Source organism: Hyperolius riggenbachi, chromosome 4 (genome assembly GCF_040937935.1).
Source record: "Hyperolius riggenbachi isolate aHypRig1 chromosome 4, aHypRig1.pri, whole genome shotgun sequence".
Taxonomy (NCBI): domain Eukaryota; kingdom Metazoa; phylum Chordata; class Amphibia; order Anura; family Hyperoliidae; genus Hyperolius; species Hyperolius riggenbachi.
The window spans coordinates 471,142,780-471,167,174 of record NC_090649.1 but is presented as its reverse complement, the minus strand read 5'-3'; the positions used below and the strand labels follow the sequence as shown (position 1 = coordinate 471,167,174).

Sequence of the window (24,395 nt, the reverse complement as noted above, 5' to 3'; positions counted from 1 at the left end):
CCCACATCAAACCATATACGCTAGGTGCCATTCCAGAGCCTACAGCAAAAATTACTAATCCATCTACTCACGGGGGATTCTCAGATATTCCTTTATTTTCAAAACCACTCCCTGGATGGCAGTGGAATACTCCAACTAGCAGAATAGTGTGCACAGGAGAAGACTGGCTTTACAGCACCATTGTTAAAGTCCTTTCCAATGATTGTTTTTACAAAAAAAAACAACTGACAATCCCCCCTGAGTAGATGGGCTAGTTTAAAATCTGCCCGGTTTTTACTAGCTGTAAGTTACAGCTACACAGGAAAAAATACCATTATTTTGTGTATTTACACTGGGACAAATGTACAACAAACACATTTATTTTACATTGTACATACTTTTGTGAGATGTCTCCTTTAAAGGGAATCTAAAGCTGGAATATAGAGGCTGCCATATTTATTTCCTTCTAAAAAAATGCATATTGCCTGGCTGTCCTGCTGACACCTTGCCTTTAATACTCTTCTTAGCCACAAACCCTTAGGCTGGTTTCACAGTAGGAGGTTGCGTTTTAGGGGACGTTATGGTCGCATAACGTGCCCCTAACGCAACGCCTGGTGCTCTCTGGTGTGGACGTCGGAGTGAGCCGCGTTGTGCAGCTCACTCTGGCGTCCGTGATGCCGTGATGCATACTCTTGTGCGCATGCGGCATCACGTGGTCCCGCCCGGCCAATCGCCGCACAGAGCGGCCGCTCCAGGAAGTAAACACTGCACGTCACACAGTGCAGTGAATATGAATTAGCCATGTTCCTAGCCGCTCTCCGCTCCTCCCCAACATTACTGAGCAAGTGCAAGCAGTCCAACGCGGCTCTGCCGCTTATAAAGTACTGCATGCAGTACGTTGTTTTATGGCGCAGTGTTACTAAGTAACGCAACGTGGGCACTGTGAACAGCCCCATTGATTTTTCATTGCTGTGCGGTGGGGTGCGTTACAGGCTGCTCTAACGTGCGCCTGTAACGTCCCACTGTGAAAGCAGCCTAAACAAGCATTCAGATCAGGTGCTCTGACTGAAGTCAGACTGGATTAGCTGCATGCTTGTTTCAGGTGTGTGATTCGGCCACTACTGCAGCCAAGGAGATCAGAAGGCCAGCCAGGCAACTGGTATTGCTTAAAAGGAAATTAATATGGAAGCCGTGCTTTAGGTTTCCTTTAAAGAGGAGCTGTCAGCCATACTATCTCAGAAAAAAACATCACCTATATAAGTAGATAAATACTTGCTCTTCTTACATAACATATGTATTGTACTGTCCACGTTTTGATTTTAGTAATTTCTCTACAGTAAAAAAAGAGAAAATCCTTCTTAGCATTTCCAATTTTACGTGTAGCTATTTTGAAGTCAATCCTGATGTCATTTCCTGCCCTTCTCACCTCTGCCTTTCACTATAGAAAGTGCATTGTCTCAGCATGAGAAATATTGGCCAATCAGAGAGGAACAGAGGAGTGGGAGGGGAAAAGGAGGGAAAGAGGCTTCAGCCAATCAGGCTGCTTAGTTAAGTCTGAGGGGAAGTACAGAAGCAAAAAAGGACAACCCAGCATGCCCTGCAACTTACTTTTTGTGTACCAAATTTTGTGTGTACCAACTAAGAGTCAGGTAAACTGGGGAATGATCATTTATCAACAAGAAAACAAAAGTTTGCTTTCTTAAAACAGAAAGAATTTGCGATAATTGATGTTGGAGTAAGCTTGAGATGACTCCCACAATGCATCACTGCTGAATATATGCAAATTAACCACTGTTGCCCTTAGAAGCTAAACACCCCTCCAGAACTGCTGGAATGCAATGATGTATCAGCTTGTTAATTTGTACAGAGCAATAATAATCCAACATGCATACAAACTGTTTTGGATTGTTTGATCATCATCAGTGCATGGCATGGATTAATTTGGCTCTATGAAGTAGGGCTTGAAACAGTGGTTAATTTGCATATATTCAGCAGTGATGCCCTGGGAGACACCTCAGAGCTCACTCCAACTTGAATTATTGCAAATTCTTTCTGTTTTAAGAATGCAAACTTTTGTTTTCCATAACATCTTTGTAAGGGGGCTTTTAGGACCATTGTAGCCCCTCACACACTCCAATGAGTTCTGGGTCATCAATAAGAAAAGTAATAGTGATTTTAACTTTTGGATTGCCTGGTTAGCATCCTTATTACTTGTTTACCAGATAAAAATAAAGAATTGATTTTTTATTTTATGCCCGACAGTTACTCTTTAACTAGAGGTTAATGGCTGTAGCACCCACACCTCCAATGCAAATGGAGAGGGCGAGTACGGTAATAATCCCACCACACTTCCATCCCAGAAGGCTTTGTGCAAAGTCAGCACAAACCTTCTATGGGAGATATCAGTACACCGATCCGAAGCCCCCAAGTGGTTGTTTGAGTTTTGATGGCAATTTAGTGAGTAGGGGGGACTTGATGGTACTGATCTGAGAAGAGGGGCAGGAACCAAATTATCAAAGCACCAACATCTTCCATAGCGCTGTACATAGTACAAAACAAACATTGGGGAACATATAAATGAGAGTTTCAAGACACTGTACAATCATGACATGATTAGAGGACATCGTCTTCCTGAAAAAAGGACATTTTGCAAGTACAAATACCGTATATTCCGGCGTATAAGACGATTGGGCGTATAAGACGACCCCCCAACTTTTCCAGTTAAAATATAGAGTTTGATATATACTCGCCGTATAAGACTACCCCTCTTCCAATGCACACCAAATTAAAATAAAAAAAAAAAATAATGTACTGGTGCTGTGTATAAACAGATACTGGTGCTGTACTGTATGTGTTACCCAGTATATAACAGTATATAGTCAATTGACTTGTTTCATTGGTCAACTCTCCTTAAGTAGACTGGTCAGCTCTCCTTGTCTACCTGTTTATCAGAGCGGTATGGAAGAATAGATTGCGCTCCCTCAGCAGGGAGATCTGAGAATCGGTAACAGGATAGGGCATATCTCCCGGAATCAATGACACCCGGCGTATAAGACGACCCCCAACTTTTCAGAAGATTTTCAAGGGTTAAAAAGTAGTCTTATACGCAGGAATATACATTATATACATAGTTAATGTATGTTTTGAGATATCACTAAAATTAATACACATTCATATGACAAATGACTGCAAAATAAGAAACAATAAAAAGGAGGGCCCTGCCCTTAAAGGGACTCTGAAGTATCTAAAAAAAAGTCTTTTTATGTCAAAAACCTGTTTAATACTTTATCCCTAACTAAACCGCCGCATCCCCGCCACTGTAAACTATCTAAATCCCCCCTAACTCGCCCTCCCTCTCTCCTGTAAAATCCACGACTTTCTTGGTTGTGGATTTTGCTGCCCTCTACTTTTCCGTGTGAGGCAGAGCTATGAGCTTCAGCCCTGCCTCTACACGCGTCTGTCAGCGGCGGATCTCCGCCTTTCCCCCGCCCCTCTCAGTGAAGGAAGACTGAGAGGGGCGGGGGAGAGGTGGAGATCCGCCGCTGACAGACGCGTGTGAGGCAGGGCTGCAGCTCATAGCTCTGCCTCACACGGTAGCACGGGGAGTGCTACCGTGTGTAGTGTGCCCCGGGGAGTTTGGGAGGATTTAGTTAGTTTACAGCGGTGGGGATGCGGCGGTTTAGTTAGGGATACAGTATTGAACAGATTTATGACATAAAAAGACTTTTTTTTAGAGACTTCAGAGTCTCTTTAAGAGCTTGCAATCTAAAGGGTAATGGGGTGGAAACAATAGGGAAGAAGACTCAGGGGTTGATGGATGCCTCAGTGAAACTCCAATACTACCTATAGCAACCAATAGGCTTGTCTGAAAAAATGTGTTGAGAGTACATTTGAAGATTTCCAGGCTTGAAATATGACGCACAGGCGGGAGAGAGTTCCAAAGGAGAGGGGCCACTCATGAAAAGTCCTGGTTGCGAGAGTGAGAGGCGGTGACAAAGCTAGAGGACAAAAGGGTCTCTTGGGAGGAGTGAAGGTTCCGGGCGGGGAGGTATCGGGAAATTAATGAGGAAACGTATGAAGGTGACAACTTGTGTAGAGCTGTGTATGATAGCATTAGGAGTTTAAACCAAATAATGTATTCTATCCATCCGCTTTAACTGAATACACCAAATAATCGAGAATGGAAAAAAAATTAGAGGACAACATCTTCCTGAAAAAAAGGACATCTTGCTAGTAGCAGACAGCTGGCCACCCCAGTAGATGCGCTCCACCAACCTGGAGGCCAATGAAGCTATAAGAAGATCTGAAATGAAATAGCTGCTTCTGTTTAGTATTTAAGAACATTCGGCAGGTCGGATCTGTGTCAACTAGACATTTTCAGCTTATTATCTATGAAATCCCAAGGTCCCTTTCCTCCGAATAGCTATTTATTTCAATCCAATTTAGGTAATATCCCGCTTAAGAATTTCCCTACCCAAGTGCTGTGCAGGCCATTTATTTACGGGTGGGAAACTCATCTGCACCTTAGTTGCTCAATTTTCCAGGCTTTGCGCGTCCTTCTGTAATCAATTTACATCCTCCTCTGTATTTACCCTGACACATAATTTACTATCATCTACGCAAATTGAAACATTATTCACTGTTCTCTTCTCAATGTCGTTTGTATAACGCATGTTAAGTAATAAGAGCACCCAAATGAATCCTGGTGGAAACGTATTATATTGGCTTGTTTGAGATGTTTTTGTGTTAATGCCACTCTAACGATATTCTTCTCTATAATGGATTTTGACCTGGTCCCTCTGCCTCGACGTCTTATGATGACCATCGTTCTGATGGTTTGTGTCATGTCCGGATGTCATCGGTTCTCCAAAAAATCCTGATTAACAGTTTCAAATTTACCCACAGTTAAATTCATGTCATTGGAAAGCGCTCAAGCCTTACAAATTAGGATTTAAAGGTGAACTATTAATTACCATTTTTACACGCCAGGTACGGCTCCTGGTCCACGGTAGAAAGAAAAAAAAATGATTTATGTTGGAAAAACTGGGAGATAACTGCATAGTCAGCCGATTTCCAATGTCTGTTGTCACTGTGAAAGGTCAGGTAGACCTTCAGCAATGGCAGATTGTCAATTACCGTATTGGTAGATGGAGTGTCAGGGAAATCATAAGTGTGTGTTTAATATTGACAAGCATGGCCACAGTATAACTGGTGATAGCTTTTTTTTTTCTTAGTATTGACATCTTTGTATCATTGTTGTTTTTAAAGTGGTTTTAAACTCAAGATTTAGATTTGACTCATACCCCAAAGAGTGAGGTAGAGTTATCAAAACCAGCGCAAAGAAAATCAGAGGCAACCTGGTACAAAAGTGGAGGCATGCCAAGATCAAGGATCATTACTGGTTCCTTTGAGCAACTGTTCCAGTTTTTGCACTCGATTTGCTACAGTTTTCCTTGCACGGGTTTTGATAAATGTGCACCACAGTTTTAACCCAGAAAAATCTTCTCAGAAGTCGGGGGTCGTCTTATACGCCGGGTGTTGTCTTATGGGGCAGGTGCTGAAACTTCCGAGCCCGGCTGGAGAATCTGCGGTTGCTGCATACGGTGGGGGTGGGGGCTCAGAAACGCGTCTGTATGCGGCAACCGTATGAAAGCAGCAAGGGCGGTACAAGTATGGCAGAAGAAAATTCTAAGAAGAATTTGTGGAAAGAAGTGACTTAACACAGTCCTAATGAGGAGGTGAGGGGGCACCTCACTGAGAAGGTGCAAGTGAAGGGCAGAGAAAGCTGCAGGAGTCCAGCATGCACGGGGTATGGAAAAAGAGAGAGAGCGGCGCTGTGCCCAGAAAAACATGCCTCTTTCATCCATCTGGCCCTCCCTTGTATCCTATTACCATACCTCCTTCTCTGCCTCTCAGATCTCACTCCTGAGGACTGTAGTGAATCGGCGCAGGCATGCATGTGCAAGGTCTGAGAGGCAAAGATGGCGGTAATAGTATACAAGGGCGGGCCAGATGGTTGAAAGAGGTGTGTTTGCACTACCGCTCTGATAGTCTTGGAGACAGGGATAGCTGATCAAACCAAGCAGGCTTTGTGTACAAAAACCAGCCAATCACCGGTAAGGTACATCGCTTGCCGTGATTGGTTGGTTGTTGTATACTGGGTGCCTTGAGGCAACTCCAAGATCAAAATACTTATACACGTCTCCCCACAGACCCCACTTTTGATTTCAAACTGGAATTTGACCAACTCATATCTATAGGTGAATCCTTGGGGTTGCTCAAGAGGAACATGGCTGATTTTCTTAGAGTTCAGAGTCCGGTCATTCCCATCTTTCACCATCTCCCCAAGATCCATAAACCTGTCTCTCCCCCTGAGGGCCGGCCGATTGTCTCAGGCATTGGCTCTCTGGGGGAGAGATTGGGGGAGTGGCTAGACTCCCACTTACAGCCATTGGTTTTGAGGCTTCCTGGTCTCATTAAAGATACCAAACATGTTCTTGCCTCTTTAGTTGACATACAATGGAGGTCAAAATATAAATGGGTCACTCTTGACGTGAGAGCTCTATATTCCTCTATCCCACATAATTTGGCTACTGTAGCTCTTGAATTCCATCTTTCCAGGTACAGCTCATTCTCGGCCCCACTGCAGGCCTATATTCTAGTGGTGACTGAATTCCTTCTTTCACATAACTACTTTTCTTTTGATGGGGGGTTCTATCTCCAGAAGTGCGGAGCTTCGATGGGGGCAAAGTTTTCGCCCTCTCTCGCAAACCTTTACATGGGTTGGTGGGAGGAGCTCCGCATTTTTGGAGACTCGAACCCCTTTCTTGACTGCATCGTGTGGTATGGCCGTTTCATTGACGATCTCCTTGTAATATGGCAGGGGACGGATGAGGCCTTACAGCAGTTTTTGATGTACCTCAATGGGAACAATTTCAATTTATCCTTTACATGTACTTCCGACAATACACGGATAGACTTTCTTGACATTACACTCTGTAGCTCAGGGGATTTCGGGAAGATTGACACCAGGACTTATAGAAAGCCCTGTGCTGGGAATTCATTGCTACAGGCCTCCAGCTGCCATCCCAAACATACCCTTAGGGGAGTCCCCGTGGGTGAGTTTATTAGAGCAAGAAGGAATTGCTCCACGGAGGATTCCACTTCACAAGAGTTTTCCACTCTTAGATCACGTTTTAGAGCAAGAGGCTATCCGGATTCTGATCTAGATAGGGCCCAGAGAATTGCTGTTTCCAGAGATAGAGATCAACTTCTGAGAGACAAGTCCAACAATACATTGGCACAGGAACATAATACTAGTTCTGTCAACTTTATAACTACATATAGTCAGCAATATAATAAAGTCATAGGTGTTGTTAAGAAATATATCCCTGTGCTATATGCAGATGATAAACTATACCAAGTACTCCAATCAGGCTGTAGGTTCGCCTATAAAAAGGCTCCATCTTTGGGTTCCACCCTTTCTCCCAGTCTTTTTCAGTCTTCCACCGCCCCTGTGCGGCCCACATGGTTGTCCACTGTGGGGTCATACAGGTGTGGTTTTTCTACTTGTAATTTTTGTACTTACCATCACTCCTCTCGCACTGTCTCGTCCGTTGCTAATCAGAAGACTTTTCCCCTTCGGCAGTATATTAACTGCAACACGAAATCCGTTATTTATGTAGTTACGTGTACAGTTTGCAACCTACAGTATGTGGGTTGCACTACACGGTGTTTAAGGCAAAGAATTTCTGAGCACTTCAATGGAGCCTCATGGAAGACGGAAAATATTAGCAATGTGGCGAGACATTTCAGGGAGAAACATGATGGTATCATGAGAGGTTTTACCTTTCAAGGGATTGAAAGGGTTACAGTCTCATTTAGACGAGGTGATGTTTATAAAAAACTACGAATAAGAGAGGCCTTTTGGATCCTACAGATGGGCACTAGGGAACCCAATGGCCTAAATGCCAGGTGGGACATTAATTTTATATACTGATATCTTTTTAACCTTCTTTGTATTTTTGTATTTTTGTATTTTTGTATCATTCTTATCATGTTATTGCAATTTGTTATTTTATGTACAATTTTATGGTGGACATATTGTCTAGACATCAGGTCTGTGCCTTTAAATTTGAATTAAAGCTTGCTTCTATGACAGATGAGTACACGCCTTTAGGGCGGTCCTCATAGTATATATGTTTCACCAAGATGTCAGTCCGTGTGGCTATGAGTAAGGATCTATTCCGAAACATGTCAGCCAATTTCTGTATTTGCGATTTGGATTGAAATAAAAACCCTTATGATTATACCAGCGAGTGTGCGGATATTTCTCCTATGTATACTGGGTACCACATACAGTACAGCACCAGTATCTGTAACTGTTTATACAGTATAGCACCAGTACATACAGTACAATATACAAATGTCCAAGACTCAAGAGGGATAGTCTTATAGGGCGAGTATATCCTAAAATGTATATTTTAACTGGAAAAGTTGGGGAGTCGTCTTGTATGCCCAGTCGTCTTATACACCGGCATATATGGTAATTGGCGGGCATGTCCAACATTCTTTAGCTCATCCAGAGGGGGTCAGAATGCCAGATTCACTCTACCAATATGGTATTTCAGGAATGGTATGCTGTATCGCCAATTAGGGATGGTCGGAATGCCAATTTCCGATTCCGCGGTAAATTCGCATTCCGTCATGTACCAATTACCGATTCCGCTTTCCGCTACCAATTTCCGCATTCCAATGCGGAATTTCCGCCGAAAATCGCGGAAATTCCGCCCGACTTTAACATCGATTTTCTCAAAAACTATAAGGTCTTTTTGAAAACTTTTTTTTGCATCTTGTTCAGAAAATTCTGTTTAATAAACCCTGAAAATGTGGTGTTTCTTACGGGGGCTTTGCTATTAACCGCTAAAGTCAGCGGATTTTTACTGTTATGTAAGATGCAGAAAACAGGCAGATGCAGATTTTCTGCATTTCACATTACAGTAAAAATCCGCTGACTTTAGCGGTTAATAGCAAAGCCCCCTTAAAGAGAGTCTGAAGCGAGAATAAATCTCGCTTCAGACCTCATAAATAGCAGGGGCACGTGTGCCCCTGCTAAAACGCCGCTATAGCGCGGCTTAACGGGGGTCCCTTCACCCCTAAATCCCCCTCGGTGCAGCGGGGGAGCGCTTCCTGGTTGGGGCAGGGCTAACCGCCGCAGCCCTGCCCCACGCGCGTCTGTCAGCGCGTATCTCCGCCTCTCCCCCGCCCCTCTCAGTCTTCCTTCACTGAGAGGGGCGGGGGAGAGGCGGCGATGCGCCGCTGACAGACGCGACTGGAGGCAGGGCTGCAGCCGTTAGCCCTGCCTCCAGGAAGCAATAAATCTGCGACCTTTCTACGACACTCTTTTGCGGGGGGTGGGTTGGGGGTGAAGGGACCCCCGTTTAGCCGCGGGATAGCGGCGTTTTAGCAGGGGCACACGTGCCCCTGCTATTTATGAGCTCTGAAGCGAGATTTATTCTCGCTTCAGAGTCTCTTTAAGTCCTAGACACACCTTTTCAGGGTTTATTAGACTGAATCTTGTGAACAAGATGCAAAAGAAAGTTTTCAAAAAGACCTTATAGTTTTTGAGAAAATCAATGTTAAAGTCGGGTGGAATTTCCGCGATTTCCGGCGGAAATTTCCGCGATTTCCAGCGGAAATCCGCCTACGGCACTTGCATTACCGATTTCCGCATTCCGATGCGGAAATGCAATTTCCAATCGGAATTTCGGAAATTGCATTCCCGGGGAATCCGAATGAGCATCCCTGTCGCCATTGCCACACATTTGACATGGACGTTAGTGTCATGGTAATGCGATTTGCACATTTATTTCCTAGAGGAGTAATGACTATGGTAAGCCTGTGACACTACCAAAAGATGCTGCTCTTGGCACTCACCAAAAGCAGTGCTAGTTGACCACTGATGTCCATTGTTTGTGGTGAACATCGCTTTTGTATTCTTGCTGCCATTCTCCCGTTGCTAACCCAGTGACAGAAATAATGGGGATGTCAGGAGTATGAACTTAGCCTTTGTGTTTGTGTTGAGGAAAAAACATTATTGATTAAAAGGAAATAAACATGGCAGCCTCCATATACCTCTCTCTTCAGTTCCCCTTTAACAACTGAACCATTTATTAGGAGAAAACTATTCCAAGGTGGAGTTATTTGGGGTGAAAGGGCTGTATTTATGGATTGCTGGTGGTAACCCTGAGGAGATGGGCAGCAGCCACTTTAATAACCACCTTAGCGGTATGGACGAGCTCAGCTCGTCCATTACCGCCAGAGGGTGCCGCTCAGGCCCGGCTGGGCCGATTTTGATCAAATAAAGAGCAGCACACGCAGCCGGCACTTTGCCAGCCGCGTGTGCTGCCCGATCGCCGCCGCTCTGCGGCGATCCGCCGCGAGTAGCGGCGAAAGAGGGTCCCCCCAGCCGCCTGAGCCCTGCGCAGCCGGAACAAATAGTTCCGGCCAGCGCTAAGGGCTGGATCGGACGCGGCTGACGTCAGGACGTCGGCTGACGTCCATGACGTCACTCCGCTCGTCGCCGTGGCGACGAAGTAAGCAAAACACGGAAGGCTGCTCATTGCGGCCTTCCGTGTTACTTTTGGCCGCCGGAGGCGATCAGAAGAACGCCTCCGGAGCGCCATCTAGTGGGCTTTCATGCAGCCAACTTTCAGTTGGCTGCATGAAATAGTTTTTTTTTTATTTAAAAAAAAACCCTCATGCAGCCGCCCTGGCGATCTTAATAGAACGCCAGGGTGGTTAACTGAAAACTGCAAGTCTTTGAGAATGGAGAAAAAAAAAAGTACTTCAAGAGACCTGTGTATTGTGCCTGAGCACCGGGATTCTGAGTACTTCTAATAGAGTAATGAGTGACGCTTTCCAAATCAGCTTCACAAAGTCAACTGCATGGTGAATAACTCACCATGAGCTGAACTTTGCATTGAAATATAAGGTGCAGATTTTCGTGGTTAATGGAAAGTCCCTTCCTCCACACACAAACATTCTGTCGAGACCTTGTCGTTTTTGAGAAAATCAGTTTAAAAATGTAGGTGTGAAAGTGCATTTCTAAACAGGAGCAATGTTCCATTCAAAGTTTTTCATGGTTTTTGGATCAATATGAAGCCCCCAAAATGCTAAAATTACCAAATTTTCTACATATGTCGAACACCTTGTAGTTTTTGAGAAAATTCTTTAAATAGAACACCTGACTGATATCTTATTGATGGAAAACAATAGATTATGGTTTTAAAATTATATGATAATGTTAACCTAAAACTAAACCACCCTAAAAAAAAAAAAAAGTTAAATATTCATATACTGAAAGTATCCAGATCCCATACAGCATTCCCGGTCCTCTCTCTCTTGGTGCACGGCTGTCCACCCCCGTTGAAGTTATGCAATCAACAGATCGAATACACCTTTGAGAGACTTTGAAAGCACTTGTGTCCCTGAATGCTTCTGAAGGTGGACGGCTCTGTACTGTGCATGCGGGAGCGCGCACTTGTGCATGCGCAATACGAAGCCACTTATCTTCAGAAGTACTCGGGGACACACGTGCTTCCAAAGCCTTTAGAGATGTTCCAAAGCAGTGGTATTTCAATGGAACACAGCAGTGGACCATGGGCATAGAAAGTCTGGGGAAGACTCTATGGGCCCGTTTCCACAAGTGCCGCACGCAGCTGCGAGACACGCGGCAGCACTTCCTGGTCTGCAGGAATGCTGATGAATCTCATAAGCCGTGCCATGCATGGCTATGGGATTCACAGCCTTCCGCATGGAAACGGATGGCAATGTCGGCGCCATTGTGTCCTATGGCAGAGTTTCCCCACGCGATTTGCCTGCGGGGAAATTCTGCAGATTCGGCCCAGTTTCTGCGCTAGTGGAAACGGGCCCTTAGCGATCCAGAGCCTTCCCTCTCCATAGGTGAGCTGGCTTCAGTATCGCTTTAAAGGGAACCTAAACTGAGGACAATATGTATTTTTCCTTTTAAAACAACACCAGTTGCCTGCCTCTTCTGCTGATCCTGTGTCTCTAATACTTTTAGCCACACCCCCTGACCAAGCATGCAGATCAGGTGCTCTGACTGAAGTCACACTGGATTAGCTGCATGCTTGTTTCATGGTTGTGATTCAGCCACTACTGTAGCCAAAGAGATCAGCAGGGTTGCCAGGCAACTGGCATTGTTTAAAAGGAAACATCCATATCCCTCTCAGTTTAGGTTCCCTTTAAAGTGGACCTGAACTCTTGCACAGGACAGGTGGAAAACATAGAGAAATGCATCCTGCGTGTATTTAGAGAGTTTATCCGGTTTAATTCCCCCTCATCTGTGACTTATCACCAGTTGTAATTTGATCCCTCAGCTGTGTCAGCTGGCTGCCTCGGCAGAGAGCTAATTTGTAAACACAGGATGTTAACAATGTGTCTGCTTCCATGAAAGCAGGAAGTAGACACACTGCAGATTTATTGCATGATTTGTATTTGCTGTAACAAAGAAATGTTTTTCTTTAAAGGTTATTGTGCTGTTGCGTATCTTTTAGAGCAGAGAGGAAGTTCTGAGTCCGGTTTAAGGATTCACTTACTGTTATTACACAATGATATGTCATATAGATTCTTTTTTTTTTCAATAAAAACATGACCAAAATTGTTCAACCACATTTTCTTTCTGGTCGTAAATCAGGCAATGTTATAGGTCACATTCATATAAAAATACAGAAAACTTGAAGGGTTCACAAACTTTCAAGCACCACTGTAATGCTGGCCACACACTGGTCGATTATGATGGATTGCCGTATTGATTCTTAGAATCGATTCAAAATAGATGAATGGATCGAACATGAATCGATTTTTTGCCCATACACTAGGGACGTTTTTTGTTTCATTTTTAATTGGTCGGAGACTATATTTAATCACAAAATAAGCTCCCCGATGAATCAGATTGAGTGAAGGTCGATCGAATACATAATGAAAAGCTCCGGTTTCTTGTTCCATCGATTGAAGACACCCAACGTACTCCATTGATTCATCTTAAGTATTCAATCGAATACTAGTGGCAGATAAGAAAGGATTCTACATCAAAATGACAACTCGATTTTTGATCCATTCGATTCATTTATCAGTTATAATACTTGTTCGAAGTAAAAAAAAAATGACCATTGTATGGCCACCTTTAACGAACAACTTAAAGAGAATCTGTATTGTTAAAATCGCACAAAAGTAAACATACCAGTGCGTTAGGGGACATCTCCTATTGCCCTCTGACACAATTTCGCCGCTCCTCGCCGCATTAAAAGTGGTTAAAAACAGTTTTAAAAAATGTGTTTATAAACAAACAAAATGGCCACCAAAACAGGAAGTAGGTTGATGTACAGTATGTCCACACATAGAAAATACATCCATACACAAGCAGGCTGTATACAGCCTTCCTTTTGAATCTCAAGAGATTATTTGTGTGTTTCTTTCCCCCCTGTTCTCATGCACTGAGGTTTCAGGCTGCTTGTTTCTTCCTGCAAACAGCTTTGCCCTTGTCTGTAATTCTTCAGTATGTGAAAGCCCAGCCAGCTCAGAGGACGATTTATCCAGCTTGTAAAAGATAAGAGAGAAGAGAGAAGCTGCTCTAATCCTAAATAACACACAGGCAGTGTGCATAGAGGGGCCTGGAGGGGGGAGTTCATAGCAGAACCACAACACTGAAGAACTTGGCAGCCTTCCAGACACAGGCTGACAAGTCTGACAAGAGAGAGATAAGTTGATTTATTACAGAGACTGTGATAGTATAAAGTGCTGCAGTAAGCCAGAACACATTAGAATAGCTTTTTGAACTTGTAGGATGATAAAAAACAGAATGCAATTTTTGTTACGGAGTCTCTTTAAGAAGCCCTGATTGAGGGGTGATACTAGTTGTGGAGGACGGCATGTGTGAGGTTTGCCCTGACGCTCCAACTAGCCTATGGATGTGTGTTCTTGAGCCTGGCACAGATACCGTTTCTAAACTGCTTGACAGCATGAAACGATGGAAGGTGGATAGGAGTGCATTGTCGGGAGATATCTTGAAGCAAATGCAGGAGTCAGTGGAAGGTGCCCACAGTGGTGGTGAAAGCCCACGTTGGCAAATGTGCATCTTTCTTGCTAATATCAACAGTGCCTATGCATAGACTGTTCACCACATGAGGCTTATTTTGTAACTGTGTCGTCAGCATCCCAGATCTACCAGCATGCAGCATTACGTCTCTGTCACAACACCACCAGATGCCGGCAAAGTCCGAGTGCGGACATAGTGACATTTGAGGCCTCTTTCACAGTAAGATGTTGAAACGAAACGTAAAGTCGCAACGCAACGCCCCTAAAAAGTCGCAACGCAACTGAATGCCCCGTTATCGTTGCATACAGTAGAGCATACAGGCAATGAAAAGTATGCTTCCAGGTCATTACTGAGCATGTGCAAACAGTCCAACACAGCTAATAACGTGTATAACGCACAGCATGCAGTACTTTCTAATAACGCTACACGTTACACACAACGCAACATGAGCACTGTGAATGTCGCAAAGACTTAGTATTGCTGTGCGTTAGTCTGCGTTGAATCATTTTCTAACGTGTGACTTTAACGTCGCACTGTGAAAGAGGCCTGAGTGATATTGGCCAATTGGATTGATGTGTATGTGGTATGAGTGGATGCTCGACACAGCTGGCTGTGAGTTATCAGAAGGGGATTTTTTGTAGGGATTTTTTCATTCGGTGTATCAATAAAATATCCATTGTTATTTGAAGAAGACTCTGACTACATTTTATGCTAGCTTTTGTCTAATTGTCACAATACAGCTCCCCTTTTATGGGTTAACAGGATGTTAAAAGGATGCACTCCTTACCATTTTTTGAAAATTGTTAATGTATCCAATAAAAAAAATGAACCAATAAGGTCGTCTCAACTGGGCACAAATAAAATTCTAAATGACCTTCAAGACTGCTGAAGAGTTTTGCCAATGGTCAGGACAAAACAATTATTGTTGTTGATCAGCGCAGGGCAGATCATTTTCTACAAAGTGACTGTGAGATCAGCAGATTACCTCTTGTTAACAGGCTGGTTCTAAATGGCTTCTTATCCTAGTCAAATCAGTGATGCATCTTCCTCATTAGGTAACGCTTCAGTGTGCATTGTCTTATAAATATTATTTATTCTAAGCACTAAAACAAATGGGAAAAGAGCCGTATATTACAGCTGTCTGCTTCTAGGAAGACGTATTTTCTTAGCGAGGGTTATTTGGTTGCTGAAATGTGATAGACTAATTACAGGCATTAAGATGTTGGTTCATACAATAACCGGATGAAGACTCGATACTGTGGCTCTGATTTAGGGATCCGCAGGAGTTGCCGATATAAAAATGTAAATCTGGGCCGGAGTTAAGTGGAGTCGAGGGAGCTGACAACAGCAAGAGTTTTTATTTTTTTTAAGTACCGCACCAGATCTATAACTCATGGATCATTTTATTGTTTAACAGAACAAGTTCACTGGGGAATCATCATATTATCAGCGTGATATCTCTATTCCACTAAAAGTATTAATATAGGAAGCGGAAATAAAGGGCAGGGATTATAGTAAAAGACAATAGAGGCACTTTTTTTTTTTTTTTAATGAAATACCTATTTGAATTAGTCTTTCTAGCTTTTATGTGTTTTTTGTTTGCATCTTTCTAAAAATAGCTACTGTGCCAAACATAACATAAAAATAATAAAAGAAAATGTAGCTGCATCCAATTACAAATTTTCTGTTGTGAATTATTTCCATACACCATAAAAAACACCAAAAGTATAATAAATTTCAGTTCATAAAACAAAGAAAGTTTGTGATTTTTGCTTCAAAATACCCAATAAGGTAAAAAAGGGATACATACACCTATAATAATCACAAAAAAGTCTGAATTTGTGTGCGTTTTGTTGCATAGCGGGAAAGGCATACAAAACCGCACCTACTGAGAGTGTATGGGCTGCATTCGCAAATCGCGCCTCCCTCTGCAATTTGCACTGTAAAGTTTTAACCTCCCCGGCGTTTAATTTCCCTGCAATTTTTGTACCAAAAGTGGTGCAATTTTTTTAGGCGATTCTTTATATTGTAAGCATTTTTGCAGAACACTTGTAAGTTGTGGTCTTGCAAGCTTTCCGCAAGCATGCGTACAATATAAAGAAAAAGTATGATTTTTTTATATTGTAAGCATTTTTGCAGATCTCACTTGCAAGTTGCGGTCTTGCATGCTTTTTGCAAGCATACATAAAATATAAAAAAAAGCACTTTTTTTTAACCCGCCTTGCCGTTCCAATTCTGACGGCAAGGGGGCGGCGCAGCACTTTTTTTTTAAATTTTATTTTTTTTAAATCATGTAGCGAGCCCAGGGCTCGCTACATGATGGCCGCTGACAAGCGGCATCCCCCTACCTACTTCGATCGCCGCCGGCGATCTTTGCAAGCAGGAAATACCGTTCAGAACGGGATTTCCTGTGGGATGCATGGACCTCGGGACGTCAGAGGGAATCCCGATCCACCCCTCAGCGCTGCCTGGCACTGATTGGCCAGGCTGCGCAAGGGGTCTGGAGGGGGGGGGGGGGCGGCGCGGCGGGTAGCGGCGAATCGGCGGCGATCGAAATATGCATGCAGTTAGCAAAGGGCTAGCTGCGTGCAATAAAAAAAAAATTATGCAAATCGGCCCAGCGGGGCCTGAAAAATCCTCCTACGCAAGTTACCCCGAGGGGATAACCGGCAAGGGGGTTAATGAAAAAAAACATGTTTTTACTTTATTATTTGCTGCTATGGGCAGTAGATAGCCACATGATTAACTTCTTTGACTAGAGAAGTCTGATTTGAATTTGATTCCTATAAAATCAATAATCTGATATGATTATATCAATAATCTAAAGAGTCGAACCAATACACCATAGCTTTATGACTGATTTTTTATGAAAAAATTGTCATGTACAGCAACCATAAGTGTTTCAAGCTGAATCAATTTGAAATGCAACGCTAAGGTTCGGTTAATCGTGGGGCGTTCTGGTGTGATTTTCCAGAGGCATCTTAGCGCAGAAAGTCGCACTGCAATAGTAAGTCTATGTGACATTCAGAGTGTATCCAGACTCCAGTGTGATGTGTTCGAATGGGCTACAGCAGGGCCGGACCGAGGCAGAGGCATGAGAGGCTCCAGCCTCAGGGCACAGTGTAGGAGGGGGCGCACAACTCACTGAGGTATTATTCCCCTATTGTGTTTGAAGCAGAGAGAAATAAGAAAAGGGGTTATATGGCAGTGACGGCAGGCCAGATAACTAGATGAAGGTGTTGGGGGGCGGTGGGGGGGGATCGTCTCAGTGTCAATCTTTGTGTAGTGGTGTGTAGTGGCTGCCATGCTTGTGCGCACGTTCGATCATGGTTTTCCACCCTCTATGGTCAGGCTGAGGTAGTTCATTGACAGTAAAGTGATCAAAAAAACACTGATTCTGCACTGAGGCCTTATACACATGGCAGAAGTGGATACTAGATGCCAGTAGTGGTGGTGAAGGATTATCAGGTTATGGTCGGTGCACTACTAGGACCAGCAGACCTGTCTCCAACAGCTAACGTATGCACTGGCCACAGTTGAGCAATACGATAGCAGGAAAAACATTGTACAAGCCCTAAGAAGGGCTAAGCTGTTCAGGACAATGTGGTAGCAGCAAGAATCTGCACTGAGGACACAGAACACAGGCCTAACTAATGCTTTCCCTGTCTGCAGCACACTCTCCCTGATCTGCCTAGCATGGATGGCAAACACAGACTGCAAAATGGCTGCTGTGTTGGCTTTCTGATAGGTGGGGGAGGCGGTCGGAGGGATAGCGGATTGACTACCATGTGAATGCTGACTCTGTTTGAGGGGTCAAAGTTTGGCTCATTATAATATATAGGGGGCGGGTCGAACACGCCAGAGGGAGCAAACGCGAACACCCATTGTTCGCTGCAAACTATTCGCCTGGCAAACAGTTCGGGCCATCTCTACTCCTCTCCCCCTCTCTCTGGTCCTGCTTCTACACATGCTACTCTTTTCCTCCTGCAGGTGGCGATATACACTGCGACCACCTCCCGCTATACAGCTCCAGTCCTCTGCACTCCCTGTTACTGCCTGACTCCAGTGGCAGGTGTAGAAGGGGGACCGGAGTGAGGGGGAGAGAAGTGCAGTATCTGAAGCAGGGGAGATCTTATACTGATGGGGTAGTGCAGTTTAGTGTAATTAGAAGATGGGGCAGCAGGGATAAGTGTGGTGTAGTGTGGTGCAATGTAGCTTAACTGGTGAGGCTGCAGAGGTTAGAGTAGTGTAGCTGGTCAGTGTAGCTAAAAGACAACTCAAGGGGGAGGGGGGGGGGGTTACAAGACTCCCTTGCACTATAGACGCACCAAGTTTAGTATATTTTTGTCCTGATTTTTTACTCTAAACCTAGATGGTTCTTATAGTCCAGAGCGGCTTATAGTCCGAAAAATACGGTGGTCACGTTGATGGACTGCATCTCCCAGCATACATTGTGGCAGCCAAGGCTGCACAATATGAGCATGGCCACTTCAATCTCAAGGAGCTGCAGCAGGGACCAATGGGTGTTGTGTGAAAGTACACTTAGGTTACGCTCACAGTGGTGCGCTACGTGTGCATTGTAACGCAGAACATCGCACTGCCATTGAACACCTTTGCGACGTTCACAGTGCGGTTTCACAGCGTGCGGCATCCCAACAAGCTGCATGCAGCACATTATTTCAAAAGGCGCACATTAACTATGACGGCAAAGCATACTTTTCATTGACTGTATGGTTCACTGTATGCAGCATGCGGATAACATGCAGCACAACTTTCCTGTTACGCTGCATTGTGTTACTGCTTTTACAGGGATCGCAACCCCCACTGTGAACCGAGCCTTAAAGTGGACCTGAACTCTTGCACAGGACAGAGGGAAAACATAGAGAAATGCACCCTGTATGTATCTAGAAAGTTTAGCCTGGTCTACTTCCCCCTCATCTTTGACTGGTCACCACTGTAATTTGATCTCTCAGCTGTGTCAGCTCAGGAATCTCCTCTGCCATGATAGAGCAGCTAATTTGTAAACACAGGATGTTAACAATATGTCTGCTTCCATAAAAGCAGGAAGTAGACACATTGCAGATTTATTACAGGATTTGTATCAGCTGTAACAGATAAATGTTTGTCTTTAAAAGTTATTATATTGCTGCTTATCTTTTAGAGCAGAGAAGAAGCTCTAAGTTCAGGTCCGCTTTAAAGAATACTTTGAGGTTTATTTCATTTAAAGAGACACTGAAGCGAAAAAAAATATGATATAGTGATTTGGTTGTGTACTATGAATAATTACTAGAAGATTAGCAGCAAAGAAAATATTCTCATACTTTTATTTTCAGGTATATAGTGTTTTTTCTAACATTGCATCATTCTCCAATACGTGCAGATTACACAACACTCAGCATTTAAAATGAGTCTTTCAGAGCAGTCTGTGAAGTAATGACCTCTCCTCTAGCAGAGGAAAAGTAAATAGTCCAGGAACAGTTGAGATAATAAAAGTCAGATAACAGCCCTCTCCACGACTAACTTAAGCTGAGTACACACGTACGATAACGATCGTTCAAAAACGAACGATAACGACAATCGGAACGATAATCGTGCGTTCAAAAAGTGTGAACGATCGTTTTTGTGAACGATAACGATCGTTATCGTTCAATCGGACCGATCCAACCCGGCGGATTTTTTCGAAAGATAATCGTTCAATCGTTGCAGTGTGTACAAAGATCGTCCGATAACGCATGTTCTTATTGCCTGTCATAACGTCACTTCCGTTTGCGCACGCATTTTTTTATCGTTCGTCGTTCAGTACTTTATACTTATATCGTTCACGTGTGTACACAATCGTTCATTACGAACGATCTTTTCAGTCTAATTTGAATATCGTGTAAACGTCACGAATCGTTCGTAACGAACGATCTTTATCGGACGTGTATACGAACCTTTAGTTGGAGAGCTTAATGGCTTGTTTGCATAGAGATAACAACTGGAGTTTCTTAACTCTTCCTGTACTGGAAACAATTACACTGATGTATCTGATCTTAATGTTTTATTTCTTAGCTGTACTACACATCCAAATCATAATATCATATTTTTTTTTTCGCTTCAGTGTCTCTTTAAAGAGGAACTCCAGTAAACATTTTACTGCTGGCAGGTGATGTGGCTGCTGCATGGTTTTTGGCAGTTGGAAACAGCTGTAAACAGCCATTTCCCACAAAAGTTCTAACTTTTCTTGTGGGAGGGGTTACTTGTGGGAGGGGTTTCACCACAATATCAGTCATACAGCGCCCCCTGATGGTCTGTTTGAGAAAAGGAATAGATTTCTCATGTAAAAGGGGATATCAGCTACTGATTGGGATAAAGTTAAATTTTTGGTCGGAGTTTCTCTTTAAATGTTTATGTATTGCAAAGGTTTATGCATTTATTTATCACATAAGATGATCTAAATACATGGACAGCTGAAAAATGTGAATTTAACCAATAACCATTTAATTCAGCATTTTTTTTTTAAGTTTTAACATGACGTACGTTTTATTTTTTCTGCACTAATCGCAATAATTTTAAGTCCAAATGCACAAAAAAACTCAGACTTTGCCCATGCGGAAACTGTACTTAAAAATCACTGATTTTCTGGAAATGTTATATTGGTGCTAATATTTAATGGGTTTCTACAGTTCTGCTTCATTGTTCTAAAAATGTAAATGCAGGGAAAATAGCTGTGCTTAAAAATTTTGATTATCTTATTTTATAACTTGCTGAAGTTTTTATTATACTTTAAATGCATGTTTTATGTCCAGGAAATGTTTGACTCTTTTTAGTTTACTGGTAGAAAATTAGATTTGTGCCACTTGAGGGTATATTTTAAGGCAAAAATTATCTTTAATCACCATTAATAAATTTCAGAAGAAATTACCTAAACATATCATATTTTGAATTATGCAGACGTAAAGGAAAAAAAGAAAAAAAAAAGTACAGTAATTTGGATTTTAAACAATCTGAAAATATGAATATTAATATGAACAAAAAGGAGAAAAACAAAAATTAATGGTATTAATAATAGAAATAATCATAATAACTGCTATTAACTTTTTTATTATAATAAAATTTGGTATAAACAGAATTGAGCTTTATATTCCTAAACAGTTTAGCTCAATTTCATTCTCTTCGTATGCACTTTAATTATAATATGGGTTCCTATTTATACAAAGTGGAGAATGCTAAAAAGGTTGGTATTTTTGTTTTGTCTCCACTTTAAGAAATATGAACTGTTTTTTGTTTAATGCCAAGAATAATGATCAGAGTTTGTTCACTGGTGATTAAAGAGAAATTTTAGGCTGCTTTCACAGTGGGACGTTACAGGCGCACGTTAGAGCAGCCTGTAATGCAGCCCACCGCACAGCAATGAAAAATCAATGGGCTGTTCACAGTGCCCACGTTGCGTTACAGTGTAACGCTGCACATTCTATGAAAGTGCAGCATGCTGTGCGTTATAGCGGGTTTAGCCTCGTTAGACTGTTTGCACATGCTCAGTAATATGTTTTTTTTAAGAGGCCTTACTGAATATAACAATTAATAAAATTGCTTTTTTTTTTTTTAAATCTTACAATATTACTTAAAGTGACCTCAAGGTGAGAGTGATATGGAGGCTGCCATATTTACGTCCTTTTAAAGGGAACCTTAACTGAGAGGGATATGGAGGTTTCCTTTTAAACATTACCAGTGGCTGCAGTAGTGGCTGAATCACACACCTGAAACAAGCATGCAGCTAATCCAGTCTGACTTCAGTCAGAGCACCTGATCTGCATGCTTGTTGAGGGGCTGTGACTAAAAGTATTAGACACAGGATCAGCAAGAGAGCCAAACAACTATTATTAATTTAAAAGAAAAAACCTATATCCCTCTAAGCAATACTAGTTGCCTGGTAGTCCTACTGATCTATTTGGTTGTAGAAGTGTCTAAATCACACACCAGAAACAAGCATGCAGCTAGTCTTGTCAGATCTGACAATATTGTCAGAAACACCTGATCTGCTGCATGCTTGTTCAGGGTCTATGGCTGAAAGCATTAGAGGCAGAGGATTAGCAGGACAGCCGGGCAACTGGTATTGCTTAAAAGGAAATACATATGGCAGCCTCCATAGAGCTCTCACTTCAGGTTCACTTTAATAAATTATTTAGGCAGCATTTGCCCATTGTAAAATCTTTCCTCAACCCGATTTACATTCTTTAATTCCTCACAGATGGCGACATCTTGAATGCTGGCAGGTGCATCACTGCGGAATGTTTGTTGTGAAGTCAGCAGAAACAACACCTGGTCTCCAAGAGTGCTCTGGGGCAGAAGGTTGCATGGCGTCATTGCCTGGGCTAAGCATCACTGGGAGGGTGGAGCTACATACTAATATACAGCAATATATAGATTTAGGAAGTGTTTCTGATGCTGATGCCAGGATCATTTATGTTTAATGGGTTTCCTGAATAATCTATTCCATTCTACTGTAGATCTCTTTATCTGTTTATGAATGAGCAATAATGAGCATGTTTCATAGCAATTCTTCAAGATATGAAAAATAATGTACACGTTAGAGATTACATTACTATTGTTTACATACCAAGTGTGGATTGAAAGGACACTAAGCACTGGGGGGTTGATTCACCTTCACTATAGCTCCCCTTACTTACTGCATGCTTAGCATACCTTATCAGAGTCAACATGCCTTATCAGTGTTCACGTGCCTTATCCAAGTTATCGAGCTTGAAGAAAAAAGCGGGGCACCACTCCTTTAAAAATCCCTTTATTCCGGTGGGGGAAACAGCAGGTACATGCAGTGGGGGTATCAAGTGCCTGACAGCTGTTTCGCTGGACTAAACCAGCTTCTTCAGAGGCAGTATGTGACCATCGAAACAGCTGTCAGGCACTTGATACCCCCACTGCATGTACCTGCTGTTTCCCCCACCGGAATAAAGGGATTTTTAAAGGAGTGGTGCCCCGCTTTTTTCTTCAAGCTCGATTGGATGGTCTACTTTTCTGGATGAGCACGTTCTGTATCCTGGTCCCAGTCCTGGTGTGTCTGCCCTGCTACATTTGGTGCCAGGTATCGTTGTTTCTCTTTGTATTTATGCCTTATCCAAGTTAGCGTGCCTTATCAGAGTAGCATAGCAAGCGCTATAAACTTATGCCTGCTAATTGGCAATGACGAGAGCTCCACTAGTCCTGCCCTGAGCCCCTGCGGGTCCAAGGACAGTATCACCGCACTTTGGTTGGCTTAATAGGCTGCCTGTCACTTGGCAGGAAACTTGACAGGTAGCCGATTGGGCCAATCAAAGTGCGGGGATAATGAGCCCTTTGAACTTTCATGCAGTAAAACCTTATCTCAAGCTGTCTCTCACTGTTTCCGGGCTGGATCAGATCCGCCACGGCATCCCAGTTACTTGGATCAAAATGTTGGACATTTGAAGCTGCTCCCTGAACTCTGCCACTGGTCAATGGCACAAAGCCCCCCGGGGCTCTGGTTCTGATCCTTTTTCAGGATCACCCATGCAAACCCCCCCCCCCCCCCCCCCCCCCCAGCACTCTGAAAAAAAAAATAGGTGTGGGGGTGGTGGGAGGAGACGTGGGTGATTGTGAAAAAGGATTGGGAAGGGATAAACTGCATTTTAATGTTTTTGTTGTTTTTTTGTGAGCTTCCTTTGACTATAATGGATACTCTAAATGCAGCATGCAGTGCTCCTGCCTTTAAAGGACAACTGAAGTGAGAAGTATATGGAGGCTGCCATATTAATTAACTTTTAAACAGTGCCAGTTGCCTGGCAGCCCTGCTGATCTATTTTGGCTGCAGTAGTGTCTGAATTACACCAGAAACAAGCATGCAGCTAATCTCGTCGGATCTGAAAATAATGTCAGAAATACTTAATCTGCTGCATGCTTGTTCAGGGTCTATGGCTAAAAGTATTAGAGGCAGAGGATCAGCAGGACAGCCAGGCAACTGGCATTGCATAACCTTCTGCCGCCCGCGTCACGCCAGTAGGCGTGGCCGCGGCGGCAGCCCCAGGACCGCCTAACGCCAATTGGTAAATTCCTGGGGCTCTATTTTGCATGAGATCGCGCGCATGGTGCGCGCGCATCTCATGCACGGAGGGCGGAGCTCCGCCCCGCCTTCAGTCTCCGAGCGGCTATTGCCGCTCGGGAGACTGTTAGACGGCGTTCACGCCGTCTATTTACTTGGTGCAGCGCTGCGATGAGCAGCAGCGCTGCACTGGGGACAGCCGTGTGACACGGCTGTCCCCATGGGGGACAAGAGAGCGATCGG

General features: G+C 43.3%; 1 protein-coding gene across 2 annotated transcripts in view; it reads right to left on the bottom strand.

Moving 5' to 3' along the window:
* SPATA17 (spermatogenesis associated 17) overlaps positions 1-24,395 on the bottom strand; it is a 262,006-nt gene that overhangs the window by 157,222 nt on the left and 80,389 nt on the right. The window lies entirely within an intron of this gene.